This window comes from Dromaius novaehollandiae, chromosome 2 (genome assembly GCF_036370855.1).
Source record: "Dromaius novaehollandiae isolate bDroNov1 chromosome 2, bDroNov1.hap1, whole genome shotgun sequence".
NCBI classification, from domain to species: domain Eukaryota; kingdom Metazoa; phylum Chordata; class Aves; order Casuariiformes; family Dromaiidae; genus Dromaius; species Dromaius novaehollandiae.
In genome coordinates, this window is record NC_088099.1 from 160,382,560 (window position 1) to 160,393,460 (window position 10,901).

General features: G+C 38.0%; 1 long non-coding RNA gene across 1 annotated transcript; it reads right to left on the minus strand.

The window, feature by feature from the left end:
• Window positions 1–320: 320 nt before the first annotated feature.
• LOC112991312 (uncharacterized) lies at window positions 321–10,305 on the minus strand. Its single transcript, XR_003261264.2, has 3 exons — window positions 10,220–10,305; window positions 954–1,029; window positions 321–641 (listed from the first exon to the last, which is right to left on the minus strand). It is a non-coding gene; the product is annotated as an uncharacterized LOC112991312 (long non-coding RNA).
• Window positions 10,306–10,901: the final 596 nt, after the last annotated feature.

Here is a 10,901-nt window from a genome sequence, read left to right on the forward strand (position 1 = left end):
TTAGTTGTGAAATTATCAGGGTTTTTTTTGCTAAGTAGGTAATTTGGTAATGTACAGGATGAAGATAATGTTCCAGTAGTCAAATTAAAACATACCTGAGTGTGCCTTTTTGTGTCAGGTTTTTACTCTTTTATAGTAGATATTATTCATAGAATCTAGTGTAATTTTTCTCTCTGTTTAAGAAACAACGTTAAACAGTGAGCAGTGAATGACAGTAGGAAGTAATGTTTTATACTAACTGATTTTTTAAGTATCCCGTAAGTTAGATAACATTCAGAACTACTGAGGGAAAAGTTTCACAGAGATTATGTTCATGGAGATTTTCATTAAAAAAGATGAATTATGTATTTTTTTCCTCACTGAAGTAATGTAATTACTGTAAAAGTAAACAATAAACAGTCTTAAAGCTGATCCTATCCAGTATAACTTAAGATTCATTTCGTAACAAAAATATTGCATGAATTTACATACATAGGAAGAATGGTGTGATTATTACAAAACAGATATTGAATAATCTAGATATAAGTGAAAAAACTCCAGAGGACTGGAAGATGGTTTATGTGAAGGCAGGAGATCTTCCAAAGGAGATTCCAGGAACTGCAGAGTAATAGTCTGATGTCAACACAGCTAATTAGCAGAACCTGTACAGGAACAGAAATAATGGACTCATGGATAAACAGTAGAGGTGTGCCAGCATAGCCTTTGGAAAAGAATTCATACCTTCTATACCTGCTGGAGTTCTTTAAAAATTCGGTGAGTATGTGGATCCATCAATGTAGTTATTTGGATTTCTAAATGATATTCAAGAATAAGCCAGGGAAAGGCATTTAAGAAATTCACCAAACATTCTTAATGGATTTAAGCTGGTACAGGATAAGATGAAAGTTCCTGCATGGTGAAATAATTTGTTAAAAACAAGGAAAGGAGGGATAATAGTAAATGATGAGACTTACGGTATAGTGGGGTCACTAGTGCAGTCCCCTGTTGTCTCTCCTGTGACCTGTGCTTTTCTACATATTCATTTATGATCTGGAAAAGGGTATGAACAACAAGTCAATAAAGTCTGCTGATGATACAAAGTTATTTACGCTAGGAAAAACAAGGGGCAACTGAGGACTTCAGAAAGATATTACAAGACTGAGGACCTAGGCAACAAAATGACAGATGACATCCAATGTAGATTAAATTTAAAGTGATGCTCAAGCAGTAATACTGCCCTAACTTTACACATAAAATGATTGGTTCTGAGTGGACTGCTGTCACCCAGGAACAAAGCCTGGGGTCCCACTATATAATTCTGTGAAAATATTAGTTTAATTATGAGCAGTGTCACAAAAAAAATTGAATGTTCAGAATTACCCCCCCCCCCAAAAAAAAAAGAAAAAGAAAGAAATAGAGAACAAAACAGAGAACAAGATTATGTCACTGTACGGGTCCACAGTCTACCCAAATTTTCAGTATGGCATGATGTTCTGGTCCCCATATCTCAAAAAAAAAAAAAAAAGAAAGGTAGAAATAGAAAGGTTCAAAGAAGAGGGGAAAAGGGTGAGCTAAGCTCTGAAACAGGTTCTGCACTCTTATATATAGCAGGTCTTTTCAGCCTGCAAACAGATGTTCTAAGAAGATATGACAGAGCCCTATAAACCTTAGATGGCCTAAAGAAGATGGATGGAGATCAGCTGTTTGCTGTCTTTTCCAGTTCAAAACCCAACTGCCATTAAAGAAAACTAAGAAATGGCAAGTTGAAAAGGAATTAAAGAAAACAGTTATTCATACAGGATGAAGAATCTGTCCAGGCTACTATTTACAGGGACAGCACATCTGTTTCTAGAATTCACTGAGTCATAAATTGCTGGAGGTTAGGAGAGCGTTTTTGGGAAGTATTAGTACTTGCTTGCCTGGTACTATCTCTTTCCCAGATATCCGCTATCGGTCATTGTCGGAGACAAAATAGTGGGATAACTGTACTTTGGATCTGACACAATAAGCCTATTTTTATGTGATTATCATTAGATACAGCTTCCTGTATGCTGTGGTTAAATGTAGACTACAGAAAGGTCATTTTTTCTTCGGAGACGATGCATTAGAGTGATTTAAAAATAGATGAGGTATCCAAGGAGCTTACTTGAAAAGACTTTAGAATATGCTGAGAAACTTCAAAAATTATGAGCATCTATGGACAGTTTGAGGGTAATAAGGCTTTAAAAGTTTTGTTTGCAGTATTTTCTTTCTATTCAGAAAAGAAGCCTGCTACTTAATAAAACACAAGTACTGAAAATAATGAAGGAGACCCATTTGAATGAAACAGCTTTCTGCAATGCTTTGTGAGGGCAAAAAGATTCAATTTGTCAAACTACTACCTGCCAGTTGTGCTTTAGCATGTGTTGGTAAGTACTCGGTTCACTAAACATAAGTGCTTGGTGCCATTTGAAATACCCCAGGGTATCTGAGCTATCACCAAAGATCTGGTAGATCTCACACAAGACTTACGTATTGGCAGCTGGAAGTCAGACAAAGCCCCTAAACACCTATGTTTAACTGCAACCCACCTGTTGTGTGCATGCACTTAAGTCATCTCTGTGTGATTATGTTACTTTGCTTAAAACATCCATGAAACAGCCTTGTCTTCCTTGTATCTAATGAATGGGTTAAATTAAGATCAACCAAATGGACAGCTATTTACATTCCGTTTTTGCATTCCTTTCCAGCGGTTACATTGGTCATGTGTCCAAATCAAAAATCATAAAATCCAGTTCAGGCCTGTTGTTCATTAACAACCTCAGCACTCCTCCTTTTTCATTCTTTTTCTAAATACTATCTGATTCTATCTATTGTATGTGATAGAACGGACACAGCCATTTGTCAGGCAAAGGGGTTATGTTTCTGTATCAGTTCTTTATTGAAGCGTGAAGGCATGAATGTTAATTTTTTTATTTGCTAATGGAGATACAACTTAGTGGAAGATCAACTTCAAAGAATTAAACAGCAATGAGAATTTGGCTTTAATAAAGCATTTCACCAAATGGAAGAGCAGGAAGAGGAATCTTAGGGGAGCCATCATTAAATTTAATGAGACTGACGGTCTGAGCTCTACCCCACGCAGGCAGAAAGGTGCAAATCTATGTCACTGCCAATGATGAAGGTGTAAAAATAGCCTAATTCTTCTAGCAAAAAAAAAAAAAACAAAAACAAAAACAACAAAAAAACCCAGTCTAGATTCTGCTGAAGTGAATCAAACTTTATGGCCCTCCTTTTTTTGCACTGCCTCCACCAATTAACTGGCAGAACATGTGGTAGAGGGTTAGCAACACACAGTTATGGAGGTCATCACCTCCCCAGCCAAGGATGAACCTTCTGAAAAAAGTGTTTCAGAGAGTAAATCTTGAGAGGAACCAGCTGCTGGGGCTCTACCTTCCTGACTCTCGTATAGCGCATGTTTTACGTGTTCTGGAGGATATATGTGTGGAAATCTGTCACCACAGCATTGCCAGCTTGGGGGAACTTGGTTCCCCTGTCTCCAAACATTGTGACTGGCCGCTGAACACGGCTGTGGTCCCTTCCAGAAGGCATGCCATTTGTGCTGTCAGCACAGCAGCTGCAGGTGCAGAGGATCAGCATCTTCCCAAGGAGAAATAATGTGAAAATTGGAACTCGTGTTTATGCTGATGTCTGCAGCCATAGTGACATTTCTCTGACCTCTTACTCATACCATATCCAACTGAGATGACTCACCTTGGGACTGACATGAGAGAAGGGAAATGGGTAGGAATGGGAAAAATTCTCCTTGGTCCTTATGTGTTAGTTCACTTCTCTCTGTGAAAGATGGATACCAAACATCATCAGCCATTTCCCATCACTGTCAAGGACTGTGCAAGGACAAAATACTGGAATACCCAGTGTGACAACTAAATCTGAGTTGAAGAGGATACTTTTGGAGGAGTCTGAGGTTAGATAAAGTACAATGTCATCCTCCAGTAACTTTCAAATGCATTAGAGTACAGTGATAGCAATGCATTCATTCACTGTCCTATTTTCTTAATCCTCTTGCTTGTGGAACTGTGGCGTAGGTGGATATCAAGATTAAAAGATAGGAGTCTAGATAACTATGCATAGCTAAGCCTTGAAAATATTAATTTTTGTCTTTGAACTACGTTAGTCATAGTGGGGAGTAAATTAATGCAGGATTAGAAACATTATTTTTTGCAAGATGTGATACAGGACCAAATATAAGCGACCTATCCCCTGTTAATTAAACCACACAGTTCATATTGCTCAGAAATACTGATTTAAGGAGTTGAACTGCAAATTAGAAAATATTTTGCTCTGCTTATGTTTAATTTTAATTAATTGGAGAAATACTAATGTGACAAGTGTTTCACAACACAGAACTTATAAAGGGAAAGTTGAAGGTTGTGCTTCATCTGGAAGCTATATTCTAAATACAACTGAACTAAAAAAAATCCTAAATACATACTCCAGCCTTACAACATAGACATTTAAAACACTTTAATGTAGGCTTTTTTTTTTAATGAATACTTTTTTCTTGGCATAAAATTATTGGTTAAATATGTATGAACTTCACCACTATATACTTCAACAAACATAACTGATCATTTCATTTGTTTCATTCTGAATTCTAAAAACAATACCCAAATAGTGGAATACAGTTCAATATTAGCCATCTAGGGGGATTCATCCCATTCTAAGCTAGATGTCTAGCATGAAATATAACTTACTTTTTGGATGTGCCTATCCCACTCTGTTGATGAGCAAGGCAATAAAAATGTAGCAAGGTGAAGCCCCCTTCTTAACATTAGGACAAAAATATGATTTCATTTAGGCAAATAATTTAACTTTTTACATTATATTTTTTTGATGAAGAACCACATGGGAGTGACTGATTTTATGATGAATTTTCTTCAAAATTCAGTGGCTTTGGATCACCTTTGAACTGACTGTGAAAGATGTTTCCGTTCTGGAAATCAAAGCTCCTGTTTTCATATCATATTGGGATATCATTATATATAGGAATAATAGAGAACATAAATTTGAAGGTGATGCATGGAACTACCTGAGTAGTTCAGTACGGTCCCTTGGTATCTTTAAGAACTTAGTGGTAGATATGAAGATATAAACTTTCTTCTAATTCCCAATTTAAACTTACTCATGACCAAATTTCCTTCCATTTGATTTATTTCTGCTGTATGTATCTGCTGCTCTCCTTTCCTTCAACAGTGGTAGTTAAAAACATGAATGATTCTATTTCTCATGTCTCTCTGGCTAATTGTTCTCCTTCTCTGGACCAAGAGAACTTTTCCTATACTGACATTCTCCTTCCCGAAGATTTTTAGAAAAATGCTTGAAAATGGTTGGCCCATTTGGCTCTGGGAAGACCACCTCCTATATTGTGCATTACAGCCCCACAGAAGAGTCTAGAAGAAAATAATCCTCAGGAGAGGTCTTGCAGAGTGACAGAAGAAAGACAGTTTTTCAAGCAGTCTGATCAGTCTCACACAGATATATGGAAAAGGAAAGGTCCTAGGCTTGCTGAAACATCTGAACGGTAGTTGAGTGTGGTGACGAGAGGACCTGGAATATGAAGCTGACAAGTTATTTGGGGATGCTGCTGCTAACAGAGGACATGTGTGAGAATTTTGGAAAGCTTTCCAGGGTGTAATTTGTGTTTTTCAGTGTACAATCATAACAAGTGAACAGCTTGAAGTTTTGACTAGAAGGAAGGAAACATATTTTTGCACTCTTGAAAGTCACCATATTTGGATTTCTTCACGGTGAATTGCTTGCCCTTTTAAATGCCATAAATTCAGCTTAAAAGCACACTGTTCAGATCCTGATAGTTATTCCCTGTGTAGGGAGTTCCCTGAACTTTTCTGTAGGAGATTTAATTCTTTAAATATAATTCTCTGAGTAGCTATGTGGTTAAGATGAGGGAACAGACCTTAACTTATATAAAATGGCAAAGTCCTCATCTGACTGACAATATATACAAAGTTTACTTCTCCCAGAACTTTCAAGATAATTTTGCCCTCTAGGGAATCACTTTTAGTTAAACACAACAGGACAAAGGTACCTTTTCACGAACAGCACTTTTTTTTTTTTTTTTTTTTTTTTTAATACACAGGGCCAGTGGCACAGTCAATAACACAGGATTCTGCAGAAAGGACTAACTTCACTAAGTGATGTCAAGCCTTCTTGGAGAAGAACATTTAAACATATGGAAAGTTTGAGAGATGACTAAAGATTTGATCAAGTCCTGATAGCTGTTACAGGAGGTAAAGTCTTCAGACTTTTCTAACAGTCTTTTGAAAAGGTAGCATCTCTTGATCAAAGCAGTCTGTGGAGCCAGGTTGCTGGAAAAGCTATGTCTCTTGACAATATACCTCTCACTGGGAAAATGAAAATGATAAAGGAGGTTTGGAAGATTATTCAGAGAAACTGTGATAGCAAAAGAAGCTGAGCCTTACCTCAGTACCAGCTATAACTGTTCCTCTGCTAATAGAAAAAGAGTTTTGCTGTTTGTTAAGGGAAAGTCCTTCCCCTATAGAAGCTAGAAGAATCTGCTTGTTTGCAAACAGGATGTGAAGCTCAGGAAGTCTAAATAGCGGGAATATTTCTAGTTAGGACTCCACAGTGTGTGGAGCAACATCAGGGATATCTGAGGAACTGGTGTTTCCTTCAGCTTCTGAATTTCAGAAGTTGCCATCGGCTTTCAGATAACCTTTTAAGGCTTGCACTATATCTCTCAAAAAAATATCCCCGTGTTGCTTTTCATATGTTGGTAGGCTGTCATGGTGAAAGCCTTTATAATTGGTGGTAGATGAGGGGCATAGGGTTTATCTATACTTGGGTTTATTTGGGAGGAGGGAATATTCTTTATTGAGAATAAAGTATTCTATATTAGCTTTTCTAAATTTATTTGCATGTGCATATTCTGATTCTAGAACAAGAATGGCTTATCCTGGTATAACCATAACCCAATGTTGAAAATGGCTTACTGTAGGTCAGAAGAACATCTCAACACATGGGGTTAATCTGGAACAAATGCTCCATTTGAGATCGAATATTAATTTTATTCAAAACCAAATTCCTTAGGTAGACAAGCTCTGAATTTCTCAAGGGAGTTCTTTAATGTGGATACCTAAGCACTGGCCCCCTGGTATTTAGGGCTACATTTCACTAGCAAAGTTAAATAGGTCTGTGGCCATTCCATGTCCATAACCTGGAGTTGCTTACTTTCAGAGCGAGTGGCTGTGTCCAAACTGACTGTTGGGAAAGATGTGGCCTGTGATAGCTCCTGACTTGTGTGTGGAAGGTGTTGAGATGTGGCCAGTTGGTGTAGAACAATATGGTGCCAGGGAGCCTTCTGATGACTTTCCAGTATAGATATTTACCTTCCAGTGACTCTATTCACTATTACTCTATTCATACTGTTTTAGCATATATGCATCCCTTGCTGCTCAAGTTAAGACTAAGCTTACAAGGTTCCCTATAGGATGAATGGAGAGAAAAGCACCACCACCACCAGCTGGGTGATTTTGGGCATGCAAACTAGGTCATGCTCTGTATTGCCCTCTAGAGCAACCTGTTTATTCATCAAAGGCAGTGCCTCCCAAGAGGGTTTCTTTTTTCTCACTGAGTTGCACAAATGCGACTGGTTGCCACTGGCAACTCTACAATCATGACATCACGATTCAGTCTGCCATCCTCACTCAAAGTAAAAGGAACACCTTTTGGTGCTCAAATGGGTCTCTGAGTCACCCAGAATCTCATATTCGCATCTTTTTGGAGAGAACTCATTGGCGACAGAATATGTCTTACCCAGGATGGTGACAGCTGCTCTGTAGTGTCTAAAATGCAAAGACACCAAGCTCCCCATAGTGGTATAGTGATGATTTGGGGCATTTGCCTACACACAACTTATGAACTGCAACTTGATTTCTATGAACTGCCTGTATTCCTGCTTCTTCCTATGCTTAGTACTCTTTGTGTTGAAAACAGGAAGCATGGTATTTACAGCTCTGTCCTAGCATTACTTCTTTTAGAGGGCTATTATTTAGTGAAGGATGGATCTAGCCTAGGAAAAAACACGTTCCTTGTTAGAGCTGTGGGGTATCCACAGAGAGGAATAAAGGAAATTGATGGAAAAAGTAAGAATGATACATTTCTGTGTAGGACTATCCATTACTCAGTGAAGCTTGCTCTTAACTGCTGTAGAGGAATATTTTTTGTAGGAAGTGGCAGACCACATATGGGGTTTGAAGTTAAGTGTCAAGTCAAACTTCAGCAGCAAATGTGAGTGTCCACGTAGGAGGGAGTTACACATGAATAATTCAGGTGAATGCCGGAGTAGATATAGATTGGAGCTCAACCCACTTATGGGTAAGTTAATTGTGAAGAATTACGGTTAAAGAGTGATGTCATATATAAATCTGGAGGTCTATATCCATGGATATGCAGTCCACATTGGTAAGATAATTGAACTCTGGCAGCAGCTTCCCCAATTTTAACCTCAGCCTAGACTCCCTGAAGTTTTCTAGAAAGTTTTGACTACTTTAAGAGCGGGACAAATAATTACATTACCACCTTTTTCCAGGGCTAGCCCCTCTCTCCTGATGGACAAACACCCCTGAGACATTTATTCATACCCACCTGTCCTCCAGAGAGCTGCTGGACGGTGAAGAGACCTTTCTTCCTTTCCTCCCAACCTAGACAGTTCACTGAAGAAATCCAGGTGGCAGATAGGTTGTGATCTCTAGCCTTTGGAAAACCATTGGAAAGCACTGACTCCAAAATACTCAACACCTTCACTTTCTTTTGGGGGCAGGGGATAGTCACAGACAAATGATGCATAGTCACTAGAAGAAAAGTATTTGAGATGAAATGCATGTAGCACTACAGCAGGACACAGGGGACAGGTGCAGAAGGGACTTGTGCGACATCAGCACAAGCTGAGCGGCAGTATAAGTGGCAGCAGCAGAAGAAAGAGCACAAAGTCAGAAACAAGATAAAAAGACCAGGAAAGAAGACGTGAAAAGAAGGAGCTTGAGGAGGCAGACTTTACGTTGTGAATCTCTCACATCAGAATTGACAAGCAAACAGATGTAAATTTTATATTTTAATGACTACATCAGAATTATACCAAATACAATAACCAAGCTCCACATTCAACCTAATTATCTAGGGAGAGAGAAGAGGACATTGAATAACTAATGCACCACAGATAGCAGTCAAGAGTGGAATAACTTCAGACTGATAAGTCAAATGTATCAGGTCAAATGAGACATAGAAGAGAGAGATTTGCCAATATCAAAATTGCTGATCATTGGTGATAATAATGGTTGGAATAAAGGGTAAAGATGAACAAAGAAAATAGGCAAAGCAAACTCACAGTGAAGATCATTTTCTTGATCTGATATGGGTTTAATTGTGCACTGTTATTTCATGTGAAATCTCTGCTGAAAGCAATCTAATGTACAGAAGAGTTTCTAAAAAAGTTGTCAGAAGCAGTGGGTTCCTGTAGTGTTCAAAGAGGAAAACCAACCACAGAATGAAGGCAGCAAGCCCTCAAAAAGATGAGAAATACAGACAGTGATATACAGAAGGCAGGGGAATGAGAAGAAAGTGATCTTTATGGCTAGCAGATTCTTCCAACTCCTAGACATATTTCATAGTAAGATGAAAGATGTTTCGGAGGAAAAATATGAGAGCACGTAAAAAAAGTTTCAGTTTGAAAGGAATGTTAGGCAGATATTTTCAATGTTAAGCTTAGATCCCCTGAAAAAAAAAGAAGAGAAGAAAGAAAAGGAGAAAGACATTTTATCCATTATAGTGGACTGAATTGTACACAGAAACTCTTTCAAAACAGTGTAAATATTTAAGCAGCTGCAATGAAAAACTTACATTATCCTCAAATGAAAGCATATTTCTGCAGTCAGATATCTTTTGATTCTCAGAACAGAATAAAACTGGAGCTTTTCCATTCCGACCTTCCGCACAACAGATTTTCCAGTGATCCCTCCCTGTTCCTTTACCATTTCCACTTCTTTTTCACCAAGCAGGTAACTAGTATGAGATTTTGACTCAAATGCCCAGTTCCCATACAATTAATGTCATCTGGAACAGGGATTTTAACAAACCAGATAATGTTGCAGACGCTGTTAAGATCACCTTTCTAAAGGGCTCTTTAAAAAAATGCTCTTACTGTGGTTCAGTTTGTCCCCAGGAGTCTCAGCTGTGTTCTGTCATCAACTTCCTGACATCAAATTACTTCTTGCTTCTCGGCCTCAGTTTTCAATTTTAAGGTTGTGACAACAGCAACACTATTCTTGCATATTTTCCATATCCTATTAATATTTAAAGTCTGGGAAGCAGGGAGGAAGGGAGGATACTACTCATACAGGGAAAAACCTAATGATTCTAATTGTTTGACCAGAAGGAGCTGGGAAGTTAGCATAGCCCTGTTTCATTCCTGTTTTTTTTTTTCCTGAAATCCTCCCTGTTCTTCTTCTTCTTTCTTTTCTTTTTTTTTGTTTTTTTTTTTTGGTTTTTTTTGAGGAAGATGGATGCTGTCCTCTGCCACTTATAATTAAAAAGAATTTAATAAATGAATAAATAAATAAATATTCCACCAGCACTTTTAACTAAAATGTGTGAATAAACTTACCAGCACTAAACCTAGGGCAATCTAGGCAGAAAAAGAAAATAAGTAACAGAAATAAGATAAATACTAAGCTGTAACTATGCATTATGAACTCTGCAATAGACTTTCTAATTGACTCCTACAAAAGTCCTACACGTCTTCCAGGAGCATCCAGGTTATTCTTTGCATACTGCAGTGCCAACCTGGAATAATGATCCGAAGTATACAGAAGCAAGCAAGTCCA